The following is a 7,189-nucleotide window of genomic DNA, read 5'->3' as shown; positions in this document are numbered from 1 at the left end:
TTTTTTGTTTTTTGTTTTTTGTTTTTTGTTTTTTGTTTGTTTTTTGTTTTTTGTTTTTTGTTTTTGTTTTTTGTTTTTTGTTTTTGTTTTTTGTTTTTGTTTTTGTTTTTGTTTTTGTTTTTTGTTTTTTGTTTTTTGTTTTTTGTTTTTTGTTTTTGTTTTTTGTTTTTGTTTTTGTTTTTTGTTTTTTGTTTTTGTTTTTGTTTTTGTTTTTTGTTTTTTGTTTTTTGTTTTTTGTTTTTGTTTTTGTTTTTGTTTTTTGTTTTTGTTTTTTGTTTTTGTTTTTTGTTTTTTGTTTTTTGTTTTTTTTTTGTTTTTTGTTTTTGTTTTTGTTTTTGTTTTTGTTTTTTGTTTTTTTTGTTTTTTGTTTTTGTTTTTGTTTTTTGTTTTTTGTTTTTTGTTTTTTGTTTTTTGTTTTTTGTTTTTTTGTTTTGAAATTCGAATTTTGAGTTATTAAGATCTGATCTGTTGAATGTAAAGATGTTTCTTATCTTATTTATATAGGTTTTAGACAAATTTTAGAAGAGAATGGTTTTTACGAAATTTCCAATGCAATGTAATGTCCAACTAAGGTTGTGATGAGCCCACCGTGCGTTCGCGGTTGTGCGAAAGTGCGCAGCACCCATGCTGCCATAACTCATAAACTTTGAAGAAGAGCAGCGAGCGTGCGCGCGGGCGCAATTCTTGGACCAACGCGCGCAACGCAACGTGCGCTTCGGAACAGAGAGAGACGCAGGTAATTCTTTATGTTGACTGCTGATGGTGCTACTTCATACCTGTCCCGTAACGTCCCTGTTCCCCGTTGCCATTCCACGGAAGCCACCGCCAGAACCTGACCTCGCGCAGCCATTCGCACGCGTACAGTAACCTCTCGGTCCCGGGGACCAACCGACGAACCTCCTTCGAGGGAACATGGAATGTTATAAAGTTTATGATGATTTTGGAGAATTGCCACTCGCTTAACCGGGAACGACGGGTGGTAGTCGTTGACTCGGGATTAAGCCTCTCAGTGCTCAGGTTCAATTCTTAAACCTGGTTGGAGTTGGAGTCAGACGAGGGGCGAAAAATTGAAAATATTCAAATTATGAAGAATAAACAGTGAATCGATTTATGATACCACAACGGGTGGAACCTCGAGGTCTTGGGAGCTGTAAAATATTTCCTCACGACGCGGCGACGACGACGAATGGCACTTCTGGTCACCTTCTGGAACTGGCTGGAGGAGGCCAAGAGGGGGACCGTGGAATTAAATGAGACAGCTGCACGGCAAGCCCCGCGCACGATAAATGGGAATTCGTTGAAGTGTCCATCTCTCGACGTCCGACCTGGTTTCAGAGCTGGGCTGTAAAGACCAGAAGTGATTTAGATTTGTTGAATTTTTATAACATTGTATTTTTGCTGATCTTCTTAAAAACATTTTGATAAACTTTTTTTTTTTTTTTTAATTAATCATTCCAATTCTCCGTTAGTCTATTTTCTTATAACTATATGCACCGGAATTCTCCAACCTTCAAAAACTCCATAGCTCAAAAAAGCCTACAAATAGAACTAATCTCACACCTACTTTTTATCGAACCTCCACGAGAAACAAATTCCTGTTGATTGATCTCATTTTTCAGCCTGGACGCGAGCGTACTCCCATCACCGCGTGGAAGTTCCTAGAATTTGGCCCACAAATTTGAAACCCATCCACCACGTGTGGCCAACATCGGCGTTCCGAACACTATCTGCTAATCAAACATGCTTTTGTGGTGTAAACCTGTTCGCGTACCTTCTGGTTTACGGTGGCGTTTCGGAGGGACAGAAATGGGATTTTGGGAGAAAAATATAGGATTTATTTTTGAAAGCAAAGGTTCATAAAATCTACCATTTGACTTTGGAAAGAGAAACTCAGCTTAAAAACATGTTAACAATTTAACAATTTAAAATTCCCTTCGTTTTAATCCCCCAAAACCACAAAACAACCTTGTTTATGCAAATTTTTCGACGTCACTTGGAATTGCACAAACCATCCATCACTCGAGGCGCCGCGTTCCGGGATCCAGAAACTCCCATCCCAGGAAGATCCATGAAAAATAAACACTCGTTGGCTTTATTGATTACAACTATAGAGCGCAATGTGTGTGAATGAATAAAAAAGGCGAGGAACCCCTTCTTAGTCACCTGTGTGTGAGCGGAGGACGGAGAAACTGCCAGAAGACAGAGACACACTACAGAACAACAAACAAACTAATTTATTAACTTACATTTGTTTCAGTTTATTATCTGATCGTTTTATTTGATTCCTTCTCTGTCCGTAGCCCTCCACCGGCAGATGTGGGTCTCGTGGCGAGCTGGCTTCTTTGTTTGTTTGTAACGATTGACGATCACTTCTCATCAAGTCACTGGCATCGCACACATCAACCAGTGACGACCCATCCGTCAGGTCGGGGTCCGTGGCGCTCCATGACAGATTGATAAACTCCTACGGGTTCACCTGCGCCTTCGTTTTGTTCCAGTTAAATTGAATTTTGATCCAAAACCAGCATGAAGTTTTGGTTTAAGCTGCTTGATTAATCAATCGGTTTTATGCATTTATGACATAGAACATCTGGAAAACGGTTTTTTTATTTGCGAAGAAATTTAGTTAAAAAAATTGCCAATATGGAAAAAAACTTGCATGAAAATAAAAGTTTTTTTTTCAAAAGACACAAGATTAAATCCGTGCACTATTGAAAATGTCAAATTTGGATCACTATATCTCGGGATAATAATACATCGTCATCCCAAATTCGAGCAAAATCCATTGAATGCAAAACAATTAAAGTAAAATTTTGATTGAAAGTGTCACTTTGAACCTAAAAAAAAGTGAATTTCACTCAGCACAGGGTTCGAGAGAGAGAGAGTCACTCAACGCGAATGAGTTCCTCGTCACCAACATTACCACCGCCGCCGATCACAATCGCCCCATCGTCGACTGGCCATAATCATCAACATTTGCAGTTAATGAAGCCACCATATCGTCCCCCACCCCCGCTCGTCACCCCATCAAACTGAGGTGATGCTGCTGATTGTAGCTTTCCTCTCTTTCTTTCTTTCTTTCTCTATTGCTCTGTATCACTGCTAATGGTTGCTCAGGTTGATGATAAACTTCGTCACTTTTTTTTTTCTCCTTCTCCCTCATTTGGTCGTTGTGTGCGATCTCGCGAAATGTTTAAATACAATATTTTTCCTCTATCCTGTCAACGATCTGCACCTGTTGATGAGTATGTGAGCTTAAAATTACCTTTTCGCAGAGCGCACAGCCACCCCGTTGCCATCCGGCCTGGGCCAGAGAGCAGTGGGGTAGTGTGGTTGGGCTGGAAAGAGATAAAAAACCGCCCCATAAAATTAATAGATCGCAGGCAGGGGTTATCCAAATCAACTGTTTAAATTTGTAATTGTATTGGAAGTTTTTGAGAATAAATTGCTTAGTTTCAATTATGATAACAAATACATTTCTCGACTTTATTTGATTAGGTTCTATAAACATATGAAAGACAATAGGTTGTAGGACCTTTAAAAAAACTCTGGATTTTAAATTTATCTCAGTAGAGTTATAACAGTTTTGTTTGCAATTTTGAAATAGATTTAAATGTACGAAAAAATCAAATTATTCGCTCTACAGCATTGCCTTGGCGTTCTCGATTGCGAGATTCCTACTCGAAACTACGTGTCCGAAGGCTTGATTGTTGAGGCAATTGCAAACCTCTTTTTGCACCTTAGTTTCCATCCACCCCGGGATTCGAACTGACGACCTTTGGATTGTGAGTCCAACTGTCTACCAGCGACTCCACCGAGGCAGGACCCAGGGAGACGACTCCTACACTTGGACTGAGCTATCGACCTAACCCTTTAGGTTAGACCGGGGCTAACATTTACTTCCCTATCCGACGGAAGGCGTGGTCAGACAAATCTCGTCTCGAAAAATGCCACCGGGACCTTCTGGGATCGAACCCAGGTCGACTGGGTGAGAGGCAATCACGCTTACCCCTACACCACGGTCCCGGTGTTGGGATGTCCATGGTCTGTTAAAAAAGTTGAAATGGCATTGATAATTTAAGAGAAAGTTTTAAGAATCTGATAATGATTTCAAAAAAAATCATTGAAAAGTAATTGTTGTGGAAAAAAGCAAATATTTTCATCATGATTATGGTTGTTTTCAATTAAAAATGATAATCAAAATCGAAAATAATATCAGCAATTGAATCTTATTTAAGGACCCAATGCACAAATATAGACATTTGTGTTTGTTCCAATGTTTAAAGTTTCTTGAATATTTTTTTTACATCTTGATTTTTTTTAAGTAAACTACGACTCGTACAAATATTTGTAAAACTTTTTGTCTTTGAAAAAACTTGCATCGGCTTAAACATATTTATAATTTCCTAAAAAATATTGAATTACTTGAATTTCTTAATTTCTTGAATTTCTTAAAATTTTAAAATTTCTTTATTTTTTTAGCTTCTAAAATTTCTTAAATTTCTTGAATTTCTTGATAATCTTGAATTTCTTGAATTTCTTGAATTTCTTGAATTTCTTGAATTTCTTGAATTTCTTGAATTTCTTGAATTTCTTGAATTTCTTAAATATATTGAATTATTTTAAATGTCTGTGGTGGTCTCAGTAATATTTAATTTATTAAATTTGTTGTACTGATCACTTTTCCATTAGAAAAGTTTTGATTTTAAAGCAGATGAGATAAATTATGTTTAGAAATCCGAATCAAATTCATAGACAAAATAAGTTTAAAGCAGGGGTGCTCAAAGTTATGGGATGCCGGGCTAAATTTAAAGCTCAGATAAGCTTGCGGGCCAAGTATACAAATTTATTTATAAAGTTAAATAAAATTATTCAAATTTAAAAGACTAAAAAATGCATCTGTCATGTGTGTTTTGAAATTTCAGTTATATTTTAACATTTTCGTCACATTAAGATATCAGGAAACAGAAAATGTCAGTTTTCAATAGTTCTGTGGATTTTATTGTTTTATGCTTTTTAAATTAATGGTATTTAGTTGAATGTGTATAGATTAAAATTATATTTATGGTGGTGTGAAATATGCAAATCCATGAAATTGTGTAATTTTATCTTTAAATTAAGGGGTTACATACATGTAGAAAATTTCAAAATTTCATATTACAGAAAATTCACTAAATTCACTAAAAAGATGATTTTCAATCACTTCTGAAAGTTTCATGAAGATAATTCGTGACTGAACTGAGTAAGAGACGATTTAAGTTCATAACTTTGCCATGCGCAAAGCGAACTGTCAAACTTTGTAAACGTTTTTCTCTAAACACCGAGTTGATTTACGGGTGCCAAGATATCTCGAGATGGTATGGACCAATTTGGCTGAAATTTGGGATGAAGACTCCCAAGACATATCCCGTGTGCATGACGAACCCCGATTTTGAAATTTTGATATTTTTTTTCAAAATACAAAAATCAAAAACTGATTTTTTATATGAAAAACATAAAAATTATAAAAAATATTTTTATCTTTTTTTAGATTCAGTTTTTGAAAATCGGCCTTCGCCATGCACACGGGACCAGTTTAACGAGTCTTCACTAAAATTTTGAGCCGATTTGATCAAAGCAGTGTTGAGATATCGTGGCACCCGTTTTTTGAAACTGCTAACTTAAAATAGCTATATCTCGGCATTGGTACATCCAAATGACTTCATATTTATTTTGTTAATAGATGAAAATGTACATTTTAATGCCCTGTAAAAAGATTTAAAAAAAGTTTAAGTGTGTGCTCATACCAACCTCTAACATTGTTGACGATTTACATGTATGTATCCCCTTAGGGGAGAGTGGGGAGACTTGATCCCAAGCCTGTATCTCGTCAGCATGTGGATAAAACAATTAGCTTTGTTCTAGAAAGTTGTGCGAAATTGACTAAAACTCATTGTAGAAAACAAAGAAAAAAATAAAAAATGTTTAGATTGAGTTACACACTTTTTTCTAAAAAGTGCTGCAAAAAACTACCAAGAGATCTTTTTTCTTTGTTTTGATAAGTATAGAAAACACTCAAAAATTATTCAAAAAAATATTTTTTATACATGAATTGTTTGATAAACATATCAACTCCAAAACCCTTACGCATTTGACTTTAAATTTATCGTCATACTATTTTTACAATCAATTGTTTAAAAAAGTGCGTTTAGGGAGACTTGATCCCTGCATTTTTACAGTAACTGGAATCAGCCTCAAGATTAAATAATTGGGCTGGGTTTTCGTACATAGTTTTCTTTAGTATAGTTGTACATAACTTACTGCATTTTGAACCATTTTTCAAAAGTTCTGTAAACAAAAATTGCCAGCTTTTGTAAACATGCTCAATTTTGGTCTAAAAAAGAAAATTTTAAGTTTTTGAATATTTTGCATGCTTAACTTGTTATATTTTGAACACAAACATACAGGTTTAATGTGAAATAGCTGTAACTTATAGAAAATTAAAAGTTTGGATGAATAAGAAACATTTTGCTTAAGATTTCTTCAAAATGTTGAAAGGGGGATCAAGTTACCCCCAACATTTTGAAAATGCCGGTTTAAAATATTTGTTTAAAACGCTTGGCATGATTCGAAGAGTTTATCTGATGAAATACCCTTATCAGCCAAACATAATTGAATGTTTAAGCTTTCAATTCATGCAAAAAGATTATAGTTTTGTGAGAAATTGACAGAGTTATGTGCGATACAAAAAAGGGGATCAAGTCTCCCCACTCTCCCCTAAGTGTAACAAATGAATAATCGTTTCCAACAATAAGGCTATTGCAAACATTTAAAAAAGTATTTTTACCTCGACTCTGGGCATAGTCAAAGGAAGGCAACAAATAAATAAAATATTTGTAAAAATTCTGATAACAAGTCAGAATATCAACATTTCATAAAAAATAATTGATGGAAAATGTATTATACACCCGTACAGATTTGCAATCATTTGTTTTCAAGTAATGTATAATTTGCCGAGGAATTAAAAACATTTAACAAAAAAATGCGGTGCTGTACGTTAAAAAATACTAAAATTTTAATTATTTTTTAACTAAATCAGAAGCTGCTCAAAATGCAATTTAAATTATTATCAGCATTTGAATTTCCATAATTTTTTTTGTTAAAAATGTTACTGCCCCTTATTTTTCGAGCCAATTTCAAAAAAAGAGAT

The sequence above is a fragment of the Culex quinquefasciatus genome, chromosome 2 (genome assembly GCF_015732765.1).
Source record: "Culex quinquefasciatus strain JHB chromosome 2, VPISU_Cqui_1.0_pri_paternal, whole genome shotgun sequence".
Taxonomy (NCBI): domain Eukaryota; kingdom Metazoa; phylum Arthropoda; class Insecta; order Diptera; family Culicidae; genus Culex; species Culex quinquefasciatus.
This window is presented reverse-complemented; position numbering follows the sequence as displayed.